Raw genomic sequence first — 19,476 nt, 5'->3', positions numbered from 1 at the left:
CTCAAACTGTGCTCCGAGGAGCCCCAGGGCTCCGCAAGACATCTCCAAGGGCTCTGTGAGATTGACAAACTGGAAAGCCTTCAAAATCATAATTGAGAATCGCCTTGAACTGACTCAATTAACACACAATATTATTTTATTTATATTAAGGATGGATCAGTGGCTTAAAAAAGGGACATTAGAAGAAATGGTTTCTCAACCAAGTAAATGATTTGGTTATTATTTATGAATAAAACACACACAAGTTTTTTACATATATATATATATACATATATATATATATATATATATATATATATATACACACACACACACACACACACACACACACAAAATTTGGAACTCTAATGCGGCCAAGGTCGATAGGTACAGCATATACAATCAGTGGACCGCTGGGGCTCTGCATAAATTTACACGCATGTAAAGGGCTCCGGAGCCCAAAAAGTTTGAGAACCGCTGCTCTATGCATTTCTAGCAATACAATCAAGACATACGGTTACAGGTAGTGGAACAGTTCTAGCTAGAGTCTCAATTAACTTTGTTTTTTAGTAAAATGTGTGCAGGGAAACAGAGAGCTACTGACAGTGTGCTTTACATGAAGATTCCTTGGCACTGAAATTTGGTCTCCAATTTCAACCAGAGCATGGCTCTAATTTACTTCTATACATGCTGAAAAGCTCATTTTTTGTGATGTGGCTTGATGGGATGTGGAAGTAGTGGCTTATTGCTGGGGAGGCCAGTTTTTTAAATTTTCATTGGTAGTCCACTAAGTGTGCTATAGATTGTAAATGTTGATATGAACTGGGGATATAATAGTGTACTCAATTAGCCAATTAACTGACAAGCAAAAGCTTATAGGTTAATGCTATAGACTATACGCATTTCCCTCTCCATCCCTGCCAGTAAATTTTTTATCAGGCTGGCCTGCAGCCCGGCTCAGTCCTGGCTTGCAACAGGCCCAGGACTACCCGTGCTGTGGCTCTGAATGTAACTGTATTAGAAACTGGGAGGGCATGCAGCCCAGCTCATGGCTCATGCTGGGTCCGGGACTTACACTTTCAGTGCAGAGCTGCAGCAGGGGTATTAGGAACTGGGTGGCATAGCTCCTGCTTTTCCCCCACCCACCTCCTCTGGAGAGCTGCGTAGTATCACTTGTGTGGCAGGTGGCTGCTCCAGAGGGCGGGCCAACAGACAGCGTCGTGAGGCAGGGGACCGGGACCTGCTGCGGACACGTGGCGGGAAAGGGGCTGGGAATGAGACATGCTGCACTGCGGGAGGAGGGAAGGGGGATTCTGTTCTGGTGGCTGGGAACATGTGTATGTTAATAAACTGGGTGCCACAGTGGCACACATCCAAACCAGTCACATGACCTCAATATTGGTGCATAAGCCAAAACTCACTCCACATACAGTTGGAAAATCTAAGAGGGGATACTGCTAGGCCGGCAGGAAGACCGGCTCACACTGGGCCTGGGAGCTCAGACCCTGCCCTAGACCGGGGCTACTGCCACCTCACGCTGCTGCCTCTTTATCAGAGGCAGCAGCACAGGGCAACAGGCAGTTGGACTGCAAGGGGAGCTGGTTTTTAAACTGGCTCCCCTTGTGGACCAGTTCCCACCTGGCACCCCACACTGCTGCCTCTGATACAGAAGTAGCGTTGAGGAGTGGCGGGGAGCTCCTCGGGAGTAAGGCTGGAGAGCACTGGCTGCCAGCTTCGCCCCCAGGGACTATAGAATAGTCAAGTAACCAATAAGAATTCATGTGGTTAATCAACTATTCAATGAACCAATATTTAACATCCTTGATATGAACTACAGTATTAAGTAGCTGAAGTATCTGAGCCTAGCATGGATGCTAAACATTCTAAATAATTTTTAAAAAATAAGGGGGTGGATTCTTTAGCAGTATCACTTTTAAACCAGCTAGTCTGTTTCCTGCTATTATGTTGAGTCACAGAGTTGTAATGATTTTAACTGGCACACAGTGAGAATAAGAAACCAACCTACATTAAACGTTGATTTTTTGAACAAAGGCCTTTACATCTCTCTTCATTTTCTTAAATATTTGGAGCTATCCCAATTGGGACAGTGTAGTTGGACAAAAAAAGTGGGGAAAAATAAGCTACTCAGAATTAATGGCTAGCTCAAGAACAGGACGAAAAGTGGTTTTACTTTCTTTAAGGAAATATCCATTTATACTTGTCAAAGATGAGGCCTGGACAAACAAGGAATTGTTAATAAAGCAACAAACAAGTTAATTATTTGGATCAAATATGAGCCAAAACATAAGCCAAGCAACAGGAACCAATTACATACACACAATAAAAACACATGAAGTAATACCATCAGTTTGCCTGCCAGTAGGTACAGTGTTTGCATTTTTTTACTAGCTTAACTATTCTTGTCTCTCCTTCTACTCTCTCACAAGCAGAAATTAACACTGGAAAGCTGTAAAGCAACAATGATATCTGTCTTTCCTGAAAGGGAAGCAAATACCATGAAGCACATCACAACACTATTTTCTTTTCAAGATGCAACAGATCTGCTCTCCAATTTGTTATTCCAACATTTGTCCCAGAAAAGAGTTCAAAAAATATAATTTGTGGATCAAAGGAATTTGGTTCAGTTAAACAGAAAAAAGATATGACACATGAAAAATATATGGAGGATTGTCTTCTATGCACACCATTTCAAAAGGATAATCTTAATGTGCTGTTTATAAAATTCTTGAAGCATTTTTTAGGGAAAAATTATTTAAATCTGGATTCATACCTAAAATTAGAAGAACTGATGATGTTTTCTTAATAAAGCAGCTCCCATTGGCTGGGAACAGCGAACCACGGCCACTGCGAGCTGTGAACAGCAGTACCTGCGGACGCTCAGGTAAAAAACCAAAACATCTGGTGGCCTGCCAGCGGCTAACTCTAGCAAACCAAGACCGGCTCACATGCCAGTTATTGCCCACCCCAGTATAAAAGACTTAAACCATTAAAAACAACAGCAAATATGTTTAAGATTATGTAATTGATTAGGTACCACTTTATCTTGTACTGCAGTCTTAAGTACATTACCTGATACCTTGCTTGTCCTGGCACCAAGAGCACACATCCAGCAGAATGGTAAACTTTTGACCTTAATTCGTAACAATATGACTACACTAAACGATTCTGTGTGTGTGTTTTAAAAGGGGTAGTTTGAAAATCTCTAAATAAATTATTTTAAACTACACATTGAACCCCTCTAGTCTGGCACACTCTGGTCCAGCAACATCCATGATCCAACATGATTTAAATTAGCCAGACGTCCATTTAGCATGAGTGTGGCCAAGTTTCCCACAGTCCCATAGTTTATTTACAGCCACCAATCCTAGCTCTGTGTTCTGTGCTGCTATTTAGCTCTAATTTACCTGTAAATGTCTTCTAAGATCCCAGTAAGCAGTGGAAGTGTTGGTAATTCTGCTAGACAATATTGACCTCCTGTGGATCAGCAAATTCTCTGGTTCAGCACTACTCAGGTCCTCAGGGTGCCAGACTATGGAGGTTCAACCTGTATCAGGATTCTTGGCTTCCAAAACAAATTGTGCTAAAGGCAGTATATTTAAAAAAAAAAAAAAAAAAAAAAAAAAAAAGAAACAGGCGGTTTGTAATGTCATTATATGCTGAGAGTCATAATGGAAAATATTTTGCATTGCAATAGTCATATTTTTAGAATTGATGGGGATGTTTCACAAGAGAATGACACTCATCTCCTGCTGTCGGCCACTATTCACTTCATAAGTTTACATGTTGCTGAATTACTTAACTACATATAAATAACATGAGTCACGATTAATGCCAAATACCTCACAAGCTTTATTTGCAGGTGAGTGGGTGACAATATAAATAGAATTACCAACTAATATAATTTAATTACTATTTCTAATAGCTAAAATATTACTAATATCCACTGCTATGGTAGGTAGGCCATCATCACTTCAATGAAGTTGCACTCACATACAGCTAGGGATATAAAATCCCGTTTAATCAGTTAACCACTTGAACAGGGGTGGGCACAGAGCTGTCCCAGCCTGCCTGGGCTGGAGTGGGCCCCATCCATGGTGTGATGGGCTGGCAGGGCTGAAGCAGTCCCCTGCCATGGGCAGAAGCTGCTCCAGACAGACTGAATACCCCCTACCTGCCTCGTGGCGGGCCCAGCCAGGTGGAGACTGCTCTGGTCGGAGCCCACTGCATCACACCATGAGTGGGTGGGGACCTGCACCAGCCCTGCTGTGCTGGAGTGCCCCCTATTCACAGTGCAGCAGGCCTGTCTGGGCTGCTCCAGCCCAGTCGGGTTGCCAGTTAATCATAACCGGTAAGGGTGATGTTTATCAGTTAACCGTTCACATCACTAATTACAGCAGCAATGTTTTGAAACCTATTTAAAGTTGCACAAAATAAAAAGTCAATTTGCTAATAAACATTATTTTTTCATTTTGCCATTACATAACCCCAATGTATTGTGCTGCTACTTTCACCATCTTGCTTCATTTGACTTCCATATAGTACTCTAAAAAGCATGTACAAAGCTGTTCCGAGCTATACACTAATAAACGAGTTTAATCCATTATTTCTTCATTCATTTATAGGAGATATTTAGCTTATCCATGATAAATTGTATTATCATTACTGGGGATGGTTTTAGGTACTTCGAAGACATAACAATTTTTACAATATGCAAACTAGATACTATATTTCTGATCTATCTTTTATTGCACTCTTGGTCTGAGCAACATAGAGCTATTGATGGACTCCTCAAGCCTTTTAATCTTGTAAAAACTGCTCGCCCCACAGCACTAACAGAATGATATTCTACATAACTACTAAACTTGAAAATACAGTAAAACATCTGTTTTTATAGAAATAATCAAATAGTCACAACGAAAACAAAATCAACAATGTTGTTTGTGTTTTGAACAAAACAGTACACAGAGAAAAGTAACACAATAGAGGTAATTGCACAAAAATGCCCTAATTTTATCCTTAAAATCTGAAGCATAAATAAAAATTATCATCCAGACAGCACTTTTCATCTCCAAAGTGTTTTAACAAACACTGACTAACTAAACCTCAAAACACTTCTCTATCCTAATTTTTCAGATAAAGAAAATAAAAGAGGTTAAGTAACTTGTTCAGTATTACAGCCGGAATTAAAATAAAGGAATCCCCAGCCTCAAGAAAAATACACCATAATGTACTATTTTACTAACTGAAAATGTTTCTGAATCCGCTTTTTAACAGAGCAATTTATATACCTTTCCACTGACATTCCTGAGCACTAGGTTTAATCCTATATATCTGTATTCACCACCTGCGGAATAAACATCTACAAAAATAATCAGCAACAAATAAGAGAGCATTGTTGTTATTATTTGTAAAACTGTAGCATCTGTGGCCTTAGGGAGGTATAGTTTCTCCCATCGATCCCTCTTCCCCCCTCAGTGTAGAGCCCCGGTAAGTCAACTCAAGATACTGTGACTAGCCACGTTATTCACTTAGTTGGAGCTGCACAGCTTAAATCATCTTTCTGTAGTATAGATGTAGCTTTTAAAAAGGTCCTTCACTTGCTCAGCCACACAACATCATTAGGGTATTTCCAAATTAGACACTATGCTCATCACCACTAATTCCTGTTAAAACAGAATGGAGAGAAATGGAAAGGACCATTACCTAGGACAGGGGTGAGCAGTACTTTTTTATGGTGGGCCACTCCAAGAATTTGGAAAGCGGTCAAGGGCTGAACTTTTGTATATTAATGGGGTTTAGGGTTTGGGGTGGAGGTTGGGTGCAGAAGGGAGCTTGCAATAAGGGATTGGGGTGCAGGAGAGGGTGTGGTGTCTAGGAGGGAGTTTGGGGGAAGGAGGCAGTTGTGACCTGGGTTAGGGGACTAGGATGCAGGGGTTTGGGTTGTGACCTGAGGAAGGGGGCTAGGTTGCATGAGGCAGTGGAGGGGGTTTGGATTGTGATCCAAGGCAAGAGGGGGTTGTAACTTGGGGAAGGGGTTTGAGTTGTGACCTGGGTCAGAGGACTGGGATGCAGGATCTGGGAGGAGATATGGATGCAGGAGGGAGAGCAGAAGGTTTGGGTTGTGACCTGGGGCAGGGATTAGGAGGCAGGATCTGGGAGGAGATATGGTGACAGGAGGGAGAGCAGAGGGTTTGAGTTATGTGGGTTAGGGGGACAAAGGATTGGGGTGCCAGAGGCAAGCTCTGGCTGGGGCACTTGACTGCCTGACTTCCATCTAGCAGCCTTTGCCCCACCCTAAAACTGGATGCAGGGACCATATGGTTTTTCCAACAGCTAGGAACCTGAGAGGAGAGGGAGGAAGAAACTAGCCAATAGGATTGTGCTGGGGGCAGGGACAGCGTATGAAGCCTCTCCTCACTCTCCCAGGACTCATAGCTGTTTCTCAGCAGAGCATAGGGGCAGGCAGGGAGTCTGCCTGATGCTCTCTTCTGCGTCCATGGGACGGATCTGGTGGCTTGACGGTGAAGGGTATGCATGTGTTCATTTTAAACAAAATGTGGTTTGGAAAGTAGGTATGCATAAAGAAGCATGCTGTGGCTCACCACCCTAGCAACAGCCTAGAAAAGGCCAAGGGGAGGAGGGTGAACTCAACATGTGGAGTGGAGAAGTACAAGCATGTGACAAACAAAGCCATATATGGAAAGGTTGAATCTGATTGGTTTAGAAGTTTGTGTTATGTAACCTGTAACTGCCATGTGCTATAAAACAGCAAGGGGAGGGGCTCCTTGCTCGAGGGGCTCTGGCTGATTTTAGTACCAGGGGCTCTCCCTTTGTGCACACTGAATAAAGTATTGAATTGAATTGAAGACCCTTGATTCTGCCCAGCACCTCACTCTCTGGGAACCACATAATCCCAACAGTTTCTTGGCGCAGCGAGCAGGGTGAGAAATATCCTTCAGGATCAAGACCTACAATCAAGTTAGAGGGTGATTTTGTTCATTTTTCATTTGGTTGTGTGTCCCTGACCTGACTGGTGACTCACACCTTTTGTAGTATGTGAAACTGGGTGCTGGAGAATTTAAGGAGTTTGTTGCAGTTTTGTAACATTTTGGTTGCAGTCTTAAAACACTGTACTTAGTGTGGGGGCGGGTTAAGCTGTAAGTTCCTCTAAGTATTGTTGAAGTGGGAAATCAAAGAGGCCATAAGGACCAACAGTTAGTGTAGGGGCAGGTATAGCCATAAGTACCTCTAGTTAATGTGTTGGCTGGCCCAGATCTCCTAATTGCAAATTGTTATTAGTTTGTAAACAGAATTGTATTTAAAGATTTTGAGATTGGAGGATATTTAGGTTAAAAAAAAAAGGGAAAGATGAAGGGATTTAGTGATCCACAATATGAAGAGTGTTTAATTAGTGCTTTTATAACTATTGTAGCAGTAAGTTTATTAGTTTTCTTGTTGAGATACCTTGGCTGTATGACTGAAAGAAAGAAGGATGACCAACCCCCATTACAAGTGGGCAACACTGATTTTGTGCATAAACCACAATATTTATCAAAGGACAAAATGACTGGTATGTGTTTAATTGTTGATTATGAACAGCTGGTTAGAAAGTGTGATATGCTAAAAGGAAGGGTAGGAGAGTTAGAAGCAGAGGTAGAAAAACTGCAAACAGAAGCAAAAAACTATAAAAAAACAGCCTTTCAGGAAAAGAGATCTTGTCCCTCAGCACCTTTGGACCCTACATGTGGAATGTGGGGATATCAGTCTGGTTTTATGGCTCCAGTGAGAGTGCACACTGTCCCTAATCCTAATCAAGGGGAAGGGGACCCTGCTACTGTTAGTCGCCTAGAGCACACTCCTATGAGTCCATCTGACTTGCGGAGCATGTTAAAAGAATTGCCATCTTTGCAGCTTAATAACCCAAACCTACCCTTCTGGGAAAAGGTGCAGGAGTGGATGGTAGTGGGAGGCCTACGTGCTTTTGATGTTTTCACCATGGTAAAAGCAAAATGTCCTGTGCACCCTGACAGTCAATTTTGGTTTGCATTTACTGTTAAAGGGAAGCAATATACTTTTACTCGCCTAAGCCAGGGTTTTCATAACTCACCTACTTTGTTTCATAGAGCATTAGCTGATGTGCTGGCAAAGCTGCCAGACATGGCTTCTTGTGTTGTACAGTATGTTGATGATCTTCTTATCTCCTCACCAGATCGCCAAACGCACATGAAAGATTTAGAAGTGATCCTGCAGCACTTGGCAGACAGTGCGGTAAAATGTACCATATTTTCCGGCGTATAAGATGACTTTTTATGCTAAAAAACATCCCCCAAAAATCGGGGGTCGTCTTATACGCCGGGTATACAGGCAGTCCCCGACTTGCAGGTACGAACGGGGCTTTTCTCACCCCGGAGGACACGGACTGCGGGACCTCGCGGTTTGCTCCCGGTGTCCTCAGAGGCTTTGCTCTGGCAAAGCCTCAGAGGCGTGGGACCCCGCCGCCGCTTTGGCTTTGCTCCCGGTGCCCCTGGTCTGCTGGGGACCGTCTCCAGCAGACCAGGGACACAGGGAGCAAAGCCGGGGAGTCGGAGGGGCGCTGGGGTGCTGCCGGTTGGCCTCTTAAGGGGGGGTAGTCTTATATGGCGAGTATAAGACGAAAACCTATGTTTTAACTAGAAAATTAGGGGGTCGTCTTATACGCCCAGTTGCCTTATACGCCGGAAAATACGGTAATGCTAGAAAGGCTCAGATTGCAAAGGAGGAAGTATCATATCTGGGGTACCTAATATCCAAAGGGTACAGGCGTTTAACTGTTGACCGCACTGAGGCTATTAATGCATGCCCACGACCAACTACGGTCAGGGGAGTTAGGAAAGTGTTGGGGCTATTCAATTTCTGCCGAACTCAAATCCCCAATTATTCAAGGATTGTCCAGCCTCTCAATAATCTCCTGAAGGGTGCTGGTGGACCACATGAGGCAACTGAATGGACACTTGACTGTGAACAGGCATTTACCACATTGAAACAAAGGCTAAGTACTGCCCCAGGGTTGAGACTTCCTCATCCATTAATGCCTTTTACATTGTACACTCCATGTCAGTGAGGGACATATGGCAGCAGTGTTAACGCAAAAACATGGGGACAAACAGTGCCCAGTAGCATACTACTCTTCTAAACTAGATGCTGTCGCTCAAGCAATGCCACCATGCCTTCAGGCAGTGGAAGGAGCTTCTATGGCCCTAAATCAGGCCACACCACTTATTGGTTCACAGGATGTAAATATTGTTGTACCTCACGCTGTCCTTGCTATTTTATCAGGGAAGAAATCTTCAGCAGTCCATGTGGCAAGATGGACTCGATGGGAAACGAGCTTGCTAATGCCTTCGGTACATCTGCAAAGAGCATCATCGTTAAACCCTGCCACCCTCATGCCTACCCCAGATGAGGGACACCCATATCATTGTTGCCCTGAGGAAGAGCCCATGGACCTTCCATTGGTAAAAGAACTGAAATACCTGGTGCCCCTTGCCTCTACGTGGATGGTTCTTCCTTCTATGTGGATGGCAAGCAACACACAGGATGGGCTGTTTGTACTCAAGATAGACAGCTGGTGGCACACGGCAGTTTGCCTGTGGCATCTGCACAAGTAGCAGAACTGCAGGCATTAGTTGCAGCATGTGAAGCTGCAAAAGGTCATGCTGTAAAAATATTTACTGATTCTAGATGTGCGTTTGGGGTTGTACATGATTATATTAACTTGTGGGTAAATCGGGGATTCCTGACGAGTGCAGGATCCCCAATACAAAATGGGGGAATAGTGGAGAAACTTCATGAAGCCATGCAGAAACCTACTGAATTAGCAGTGATAAAAGTGAGGGCCCACACAAAAGGGACAGACCCTCATAGGGGAACCGAAGGGCAGACGAACTAGCTAAACGAGCAGCAGTGGAAGGTAAAGAGATGCAATTGATTGCTGCAACACAGCCTCTCATAAAAACCCCAAACTTTTTTGAATTACAGGACATCCAACACGCTGCACCAAGGGCAGAGAAGTGGTTATGGATGGATAACGGGGGAAAACTGTGTGTTGATAACACTTGGAGAGGCCCAGGAAACACATTAGTGTTACCAAATGTGCTGATGGGAACTATGATACAAATATATCACATGTTGGGACATGATGGAGCATGGAGGGTGATCCACCGGATGTCGGACACCTGGTGGCATCCTAAGCTTAATACAAATGTGCATGATTATGTGAGGAGGTGTGTAACATGTGCTCAATGTAATTCTGCTCCCACAGTGAAAATGAAAATGCAACATCAGCCAAGACCAACACAGCCCTTCACACAGTTACAAGTAGATTTCATTGGACCCCTGCCAAGGTGCAGAGGGAAAGAATATGTTCTGGTGATCGTGGATCACTTTACTAAGCGGGTAGAAGCTTTCCCAGTGGCCAAGGCCACTGCGTCTGATGTAGCTAAAATATTGATGACCGAAATAATTCCCCGATGGGGATTTCCATGCTTCATTGATAGTGACCAAGGTACCCACTTTACAGGAAAGGTGATGAAAACAGTATGCATGTCACTGGGGATCAAACAGAAATTCCACTGTCCCTACCATCCCCAGAGTTCGGGATTAGTAGAAAGAGCTAATCGAACCATTAAAAACAAACTAACCAAACAGATGTTTTCTGCTACAGGGAAAGACTGGGTCACCAATTTACCAGTGGTTCTCATGTCTATGAGATCCAGTCCTACTAATCCACATTCCTTATCTCCTTTTGAAATGCTGACAGGGCGGGCGATGAGGACACCAGGAAATCTGTGCATTGGAGCAGGGGAGTTGTATGTCATGGGTGACCAGCTTGCTGAATATTGCAAATTGTTATCTCAGTGTGTCTCACAGGACCCCCGAACTGAACCAGACCCAAAGGCTAGTGAAGAAGACACATGTGAGGTGCAGCCCGGTGATCAGGTACTGGTGAAAGCCTATAGAAAATGAACCTTTGAACCAGCCTTGACTGGACCTCACATGGTTTTCCTGGTAACTCCTTCAGCGGCCCGGGTCACTGGAATTCCAGTTTGGGTGCACCTGTCACGAGTATAAGTATACAAGGGTGATACTCAACATAGGGCACAATAATCTCTGTTTACCCTATGGACTCCTTGAGGGCCATTCTCAGTATTGTTAAGTGTTTTATTGATGTAGTCACCTGGGGAGGAGTCACTGGATCAGTTGTAAATGCCATTACTCAAGCTATCAAATCTCATAATAGGGACTGGGTTGAAAATTTGTTAGTAGCAGGGATGACAGTTTATTATGGTGAGAATAGGGCTCATGTCTAATTAATTAGATATCACCTTAACTCAGCAACATAGTTGGTTAGGTCCTCACTGTTGTACTCAGCCATCTATTAAAAACTACTAAAATGTCTGAGCAAGCATTGCTCTGGAATGGTGTTATCATACTGGCATGGTGTTAACATAAAAGTTGCAGCCCTGATAGGAGACTTGCTCGTGTCACAGGTGCTCTGTTAGGTGAGAGCCGCAGTTCTCAAAGACTGAATGTCTTCACTTGGATGATGGCAGGGGAGTGGTCTCTATTGATAACGGGCATTTTGGAATGATCATTCCATTTTTGGAGAGGTGTTAATTCCTGTGGGTAGGTCTCCTGGATTGGAGGCTCTGCCCTTCCACCCACTCCCATTCTCATGTCATAGACACCTGTATAGCTGAGTATGTAATAATGACTGGAGATAACTATATAGCTTTCCCATGGGACCAATGTTCCATCCTGGGAGGATGGGTTTTGCATATAAGAAACATGGAGTCAGGACAAGCCTTATCTCAAATGTTGGGACCTGACTTAATGGTGCATGTAATGTTTAATTTAATGGATGATAGAACAGTGAAGAAAGACTCCACTATCTGGTGTGGATTTGGGTATTTAGCTTTGGAAGGTAAGCCTGGCTTGAACATCTCATTCTTCCTATTGTGGAAGATATTATGAAAGAAGTGGTAAGGCAATTACAGTGATTCAGTGGACAGAAGAGTTTGCTATTGTGGGAACAGAGATTCCCTGGGGATGGATTTCAGTTGTGTTTTCGCAATGGATATGGGAATTTATTATTACTTTTAGTGTAGATGTCATTATGTATTAAAGGTTGAATGTATTGTTCAATTCTGTTACCAAAACTGCAGTTAAGTGTTGATAAGGTCACTTATAGCTCCTAATAAATACAAGGAAGTGGTGTTAGTGGGGTCTAAGAATTGTTCTTACCCCAAAACCAAATGAGGGAGCTGAAGGGTATGCATGTGTTCATTTTAAACAAAATGTGGTTTGGAAAGTAGGTATGCATAAAGAAGCATGCTGTGGCTCACCACCCTAGCAACAGCCTAGAAAAGGCCAAGGGGAGGAGGGTGAACTCAACATGTGGAGTGGAGAAGTACAAGCATGTGACCAAAAAAGCCATATATGGAAAGGTTGAATCTGATTGGTTTAGAAGTTTGTGTTATGTAACCTGTAACTGCCATGTGCTATAAAACAGCAAGGGGAGGGGCTCCTTGCTCGAGGGGCTCTGGCTGATTTTAGTACCAGGGGCTCTCCCTTTGTGCACACTGGATAAAGTATTGAATTGAATTGAAGACCCTTGATTCTGCCCAGCACCTCACTCTCTGGGAACCACAAAATCCCAACAACGGGCTGCATCCAGCCCGCAGAGGGTATTTTACCTAGGCCTGATCTAGGAACTATGGAGACAGATGTTGTGTGCTGAATTCAAAAGTGGTTTTAAAGAGTTAAAAGAAATAATCTGAAAACAGAAAATAATTAAAAAGAGAAAATGCTGAGGCTAAGCAGAAACAACAATAGAAAAGGCAAGATTTGAACAAATAATACTATATAAAAAAGTATTAATTTTTTCGTTAAAAGTAAAATGAAGAAATGGCTACAGTTACAATGAGACTGAAATAGGAAGAAGTAAAATACCTTACAAGACAAATAAGATAGAACTAACTACCTTGGAGACACTTAGGGCATGGAGTGAAACAAAAAGTTGGGACTAGTGCTGAGTCAAATTATATTTTTAAAAGTCTAATATTGTGCCCTTTTCTGATCCCTTTTGCCCCTATTCTGCAAAGTGATCTAAATGAGAACATCCATCAGCAAGATGAGGGCTCTTGTCTCTAAATTGACAATTAAAACATCAACTCTTCAAGGCAAAGCTCATGCTCAAGATTTGCAAAACCAAATAATTCTAAATAAATAAATTCTGGGGTATTAAACCTCGCTTACTTAAAGGAATCTAATTTTAAAGAGACTGGGTGCTCATAATCAGCACCCAGTCACAAGTTGAACACCGAAAGTGTTCCTTATTTTTTTCCATTTGGCCGAATGACACCCAGTATACTTCTGAGCACTTAGTTTTGTAATACATAAATAATAATGCAAGATAAATAGCCAAGTAAAATTATTATGGCAAACAGGACTAAAATTTCATATTCAGTAGTTCATATCTTACTATGAAAATGAACTTAGTTCATATAATAGTAATGTGATGAAAATATAAAAACAATAATATTTGAAAACTAAGCTAGGTAGATATTTACATGGGCTTTGTTAGGGTAATATCCCAAACTCACAAAAGCCTTCTTACTAACAGTGTTCAAAATTAGTAACAGTCCTCTTCTAATTTGGTTTATTTGACCTTGTCATTAAGGAGAAAAATAATCAGTTCCCATAATTCATCACTGGTGCACTCCTCTGGGGGCAGATTAAATTAAATGGTGTTGAATATGCATAAACCTTATATACAGTACAGCTTTTATTCATGCTATCACTATAACCTATTATGTATTTGTATTACAGTAGCATCTAGGAACCCTTATAAAGCATCAAGACCTCTCTGTCCTGAATGCAAGTATAGACACTGACCCAGAGAGGTTACAACCTAAGGCATAAGCACTCCTGACGATAATGCACTAGTCACACTGGCATTTATCATGGGAAAACTTTTGTTTTTCAGGAGAGGGGGAGGAGGTTTAGCATCTCTGAACAACAGAAGTTTTGTTGTTCAACTGCCGGCACAGACATAGCCTCCATGTCAGTCAGGTGAACTAACCAGACAAACAGGATGCAGGAGAGTAGAAAAAAATGAAGTCTCAGCTTGCCACTTTCCTAACCAGTGCCAGATGGCAATTTATGTAGGTATCACAGCAACACCAATGAAGAATTAAGGGTCCAAACGTTGCATGTGCAGATGCAGTCTTGGAGTCTGTCTTTAATTTTGGGGTAGCAGTCACACAAAAGGCTCTAGAGCAGTGGTCTCCAACCATTTTAACCACAAGATCACTTTTTCAATTTAAGTGCAATGTAAGATCTACCTCAAACCCAGATATCCTTGCCCCACTTCCTTTCTAACCCTTCTTTGAAGCCCTGTCCCTGATCCATCCCTTCTCCATGGCCTCACCCTGCTCACTCCATCCCCCCGCCTTACTCACTTTCACCAGGCTGGGGCAGGGGGCTGGGGTGCAGGCTCTGATGCAAGCTCTGAGAAGGAGTTTGGGTGTAGAGGGACTCATGTCTTGGGCAGGAGGTTGAGTGCAGAAGATTCAGGGCTGGGACAGGGGTTCAGGATGCACGATCTAGCTCAGCACCATTTAACTGAGACAGCTTCCTGGTGGTGGAATAGTGGAGTGAAGGCAGGCTTACCCTGCCCTGGCCCTGCACCACTCCTGAAAGCTGCTGGCATGTACAGTAATGGCTCCATTCGATGCCCCTCATCTACAGGCTCTGAGCCCACAGCTTCCACTGGCTACAGTTCCCCATTAGTGATCATGGGAGCTGCAGGCAACAGCAGCATGTTGTCTGCAGGTAACAGCAGCATGTGAAGACCCCCTGCTTTGATTTTTCAGGGGCAGCAGGGACACGCCAGTGACTTCCAGGAGCAGCAATTTCCACAGGGATAACTACTCCAGCCACAATAGGTTAGGCATTTCAGAACTCAAAGAATTACATTTAAGCGTAAGAGAAACGAAAATTATGAAATGCACAGACCAGTTTTAAACCAAACACAATACATTTTGCAAGCAGTAAATGAAATAACAACAACCCCCCACGTATGTGTTGGGTCAGGAGATGAGAGTGAAAGACAGTGTGTGTTTGTAAGAATGACAGAGACACACACAGTGTGTGAGAGTAACAGAAATTTGCATTGCCAAGCTCTCTCCATCCCCTTCTCTCTGTGTAGATAGGGTATAGAAGTGGAAGGAAATGGGACACTCTGACATCAGAGCCCTCCCTCTTCTCCTGCCCACACCCAGAACAGCAAGCAGGAGGCTTGGGGGCTGGGAGGGCAGCTCCAAAGCAGAGAGCAGGCGCAGCATGACAGTGAGTAGAGGGGCAACTGAAGTACCAGTGCTTGATAGCTTCCCGCCAAACCAGTCGGGATCACCTGTCAGAGGCTCCAAGATCTACCGGTTGGTAACCACTGCTCTACAAAGACAAGCATGATCTAGTTTTCTGAAAACAGAAAAAAAGAGCCAAGAACTCTTTGCATTTCAATCCCAGTTCTGTCACTGACTCTACATAGATTTACCTAAATTATTCTTCGTGCCTTACTTTCCACCCTATATAAAATCAGAGTAACACCGCATACTGCCTTAACATAGATTTCATAAGAGCTGAATAATATTTGTAAAAGCACTTTTTAGATGAAGTGTTAAGTATTATTAAAAGTAAAATCTACTTTCAAATTTTGCTACCTGTGAGTGGTGTGACACTATCTGCAAATCATATATTTTAAATTTATTATTCACATTATATTAATGCTTAAAAAGCACAACCAGATTCCCTAGATGGTAGCAACATTTAATTTCCTGAGAAAAAATGACAATGTCATAAACAGACAGAAAAAAGGACATCATTTACTAAGGCACTAACCATGGAATTTAGTTTTCATCAGTTCTTAATTTCTTCTAATTATAGGTTTTCACAGGAGCCTAAGAAGTAAGCCAATAATTATAATAATCTTCATTATTCCATTCTCTGAGGTTCCCAGTACAATTCATCTATTCATCCATTACCAATGTTTTATCTTCTTACAGACTGTAAACTCTCAAGGCACAGATATTCTGTATTTTGATTCTTACTTAATTCTGAACCTATTAATCAGTGCTACCATCTTTATTTCTCAACAGATTATAACACATATACACAGATTATAAAATTTGCCATCCACACTTTACTACTGAAACAATGAAACCAACTCTTAGGAGAAGAAAATTAGTTCCCATAGAAACACATCAAAGTGTTCTAGCATCAGTAATTTACTCCTCCATCTTCCAAATCAGAGAGAACATGTGTGGGGGAAATTTGTAAACAATCCTCACTCATTTCTGATAGTGACAGAGATGTAGCCGTGTTAGTCTGGTGTAGCTGAAACAAAATACAGGACTATGTAGCACTTTAAAGACTAACAAGATGGTTTATTAGATGATGAGCTTTCGTGGGCCAGACCCACTTCCTCAGGAAGTGGGTCTGGCCCACGAAAGCTCATCATCTAATAAACCATCTTGTTAGTCTTTAAAGTGCTACATAGTCCTGTATTTTGTCTCACTCATTTCTGGCAGCCTTTAAAATGTAAGTGTAAAACCTATAGAAACTGAACACAGCACTTATCAGCTGTATTGAAAAGGAGCCTTGGGGTAAAATGCAAGATCTTCACAAGAGCTTTGATTGTTAAAAAAAATTACTTTTCATAAAAGAGATAAGTACTTCATTATTTTTAGAGAGGAAGAACTTCTAATGCAAAAGAAATGTCTGTTCAACCTAATAAAAACCACAAACCTGAAACATTTCCCCATCCACTGCCCATTCTGTTGTTAAGGTTCTATTTTCAGTTACTGTGGTTTGAAACTTTTTTGCAGTACCCAGCTGCTCACTGTGATGTGAGCTAAATAAAATGAACAAAATCAAAGATTGTCTCTCTCCTGCTATACTATGCAAGAGGTGCTTACACTGGAGAAGACTAAATCCCAACCCCATTCCCCAGAGAAAACTTCAAAGAAGAGGGGGAAAAATCTCTCAGGTAAGGTTTCCAAGTTGACAAATGAAACAGACTAGAGGTGGAACTGATGGGCTGCATCATGGTCTCATACGGTCACATTCTGCCCTTTAAATCACTCACAAGCAGCCACAAACATTACCTCACTAAACACTTCAAATCCCAGTCATGTGTTCCCCAGGCCATTCCCCTCAGGTTACTGCTCACAAAAGCCCCCAAACTGCTCCCTAGAGTTCCTCCCCAGGACTCTCTCAATCAAGGGCACACCCTTACCTGCTCCTTCCCTGAGAGCTCCCCCACCCCGCCATCAGAGGCACCCCCTATGTTTTCCCCTTAGACTCCCTCTCCCTCCCCAAGGACATATCTCATCTTTTCCCTGCTCCCTTCCTGCACTCCCCCCCAATCAAGGGCACCCCCTAGCAGCGCTCCCCCCAACCAACGCCCCCTCCGCCTGCTCCCTTCCTGGGTTCCTCCCAAGCAAGGGCGCCCCACCTGCTCCCTCCCTGGGTCCCCCCCCCCCAAACAAGGACATGTTACCTCTCCTACCTGTTCCCTCCCTGGGTCCCCCCCCCCAAACAAGGACATGTTACCTCTCCTACCTGCTCCCTCCCTGGGTCCCCCCCCCCCAAACAAGGACATGTTACCTCTCCTACCTGTTCCCTCCCTGGGTCCCCCCCCCCAAACAAGGACATGTTACCTCTCCTACCTGCTCCCTCCCTGGGTCCCCCCCCCCAAACAAGGACATGTTACCTCTCCTACCTGCTCCCTCCCTGGGTCCCCCCCCCAAACAAGGACATGTTACCTCTCCTACCTGTTCCCTCCCTGGGTCCCCCCCCCCAAACAAGGACATGTTACCTCTCCTACCTGTTCCCTCCCTGGGTCCCCCCCCCAAACAAGGACATGTTACCTCTCCTACCTGCTCCCTCCCTGGGTTCCCCCCCCAAACAAGGACATGTTACCTCTCCTACCTGCTCCCTCCCTGGGTCCCCCCCCAAACAAGGACATGTTACCTCTCCTACCTGCTCCCTCCCTGGGTCCCCCCCCAAACAAGGACATGTTACCTCTCCTACCTGCTCCCACACTGGGCCGCCTAACCCAACCCACAGCAACCCCTATCGGCTCCCTCTTCGTGGCCCCCGAACGAACCCCCCCAAATCCTCTCTCCCTGCAAGCCCCCCCAAATCCTCTCTCCCCAGACCCCCAACACACTCACGACCCGGTGCCCCCGGACCTTGCTTCCTCGGCCCCCCAGCAAGAGCGCCCCATTCCCACCCTCCGCACAGACCCCGCCGTCCCCCCGCGGGGGCCGAGGCCGCTCACCCAGCCGGCTCTGCTCCCTCGGCCCCTTACGGCTCAGGCCGCAGCCGGGCAGCGCGGTACCTGTTGCTCTGCTCGGCGCTCGCTCGCTCGCTCCCTCTGCCTCCTGCGGCGGCTTCAGCCCGACAACATGGCGGCGGAGGCGGGGGCCTGGCCCGCAGGAAGAAGGCGAGCTGCGGCAGGAGGGGGAGGGAGCAGGAGCTGCCCGCGGACACGGGCCAGCAGCGGGGCTCCTGGGTGTGCGACCGGGGCCCTAGGGATGAGCCCAGAGGGGGCCCAGGGACTAAGTGAGAGCAGCCCCTCTGGGCTCGGGGCCAGCCCTGATTCAGGCCGACAGCAGCTGGGTGTGGGACCAAGGCATAGAAGGGCCTAACAGCACCCCAGGGTGTATGTCCCAGGCTCAAGATATGGGCAGGTGTGGGACCAAGGCCTGAGATATGGGCTTACAGGGCCCTGGGTGCCAAGCCAAGGTACGTACCCCAGGAACTTGGTGCCAGTTGGCAGACGGCACAGGACGGGGGCGTAGAGTTTCACGAGGATCTCTCAGGTAGGAAATATGCATCATAATTAAGGCTAAGATTTTGTCACATCAGCCCTCAGGAATGGGTTGTACGGCCCAGGCTATAGCGCAGCCTCCCAAAAAAAGCTGTAGGTTGTGGTGCGTTGCAACCATAGAGGGTGCTCTACCTCTGCTCTGGAGCTGGGCACAGCTGCAGGACAAGGATGCATGGGCACAGCTGCAGCCAAGGGTGGGGTACAGCCATGGGACGCACGAGGGGGACATGCGGCCCACAATGCAGTCCCCAACAAAAGACATGGGTTGGGTCACAGCAGGGGTAGAGGGAGCACAGCCACAGGGGTTGCACAGCTCCCACTCCAGAGCTGGCAGCAGCTGCGGGAGAGGAGAGCCCAGTTTGGCTGCAGTCCCCAGCAAACTACAGGGCAGGGGCTCCAGGATCCTGGTTCCAGCCATCCATCTAATTGCAACAGGGTAGGGGCATACAGTCCCCACCTCTAGGCCTGACTTCATTTGCTGACAGCTGGAGCAGAAGTCAGGGAGGTCCAGTAAAGTCACAGAATCTTTGAATACTGTG

At 44.8% G+C, this 19,476-nt stretch overlaps 1 protein-coding gene across 5 annotated transcripts in view; it reads right to left on the bottom strand.

The window, feature by feature from the left end:
• The window catches only part of ITSN2 (intersectin 2), a 140,348-nt gene extending 121,604 nt beyond the window's left edge, over positions 1 to 18,744 (bottom strand). Inside the window, exons 1-2 of one of the 5 annotated variants that reach the window (XM_075923397.1) lie at positions 18,446 to 18,744; positions 3,405 to 3,580 (exon numbers count right to left, since the gene is read on the bottom strand). The gene's annotated coding sequence lies outside the window, so the exon portion shown is untranslated. Of the gene's footprint in view, positions 1 to 3,404; positions 3,581 to 15,942; positions 15,964 to 18,385 lie in introns of those variants that run through there. The other 4 variants (XM_075923398.1, XM_075923399.1, XM_075923400.1 and 1 more) reach the window with 4 other exon arrangements.
• Positions 18,745 to 19,476: the final 732 nt, after the last annotated feature.

Source organism: Pelodiscus sinensis, chromosome 3 (genome assembly GCF_049634645.1).
Source record: "Pelodiscus sinensis isolate JC-2024 chromosome 3, ASM4963464v1, whole genome shotgun sequence".
Taxonomy (NCBI): Eukaryota; Metazoa; Chordata; order Testudines; family Trionychidae; genus Pelodiscus; species Pelodiscus sinensis.
The sequence above is the reverse complement of the archived record's forward strand: the minus strand, read 5'-3'. Positions and strand labels throughout refer to the sequence as shown.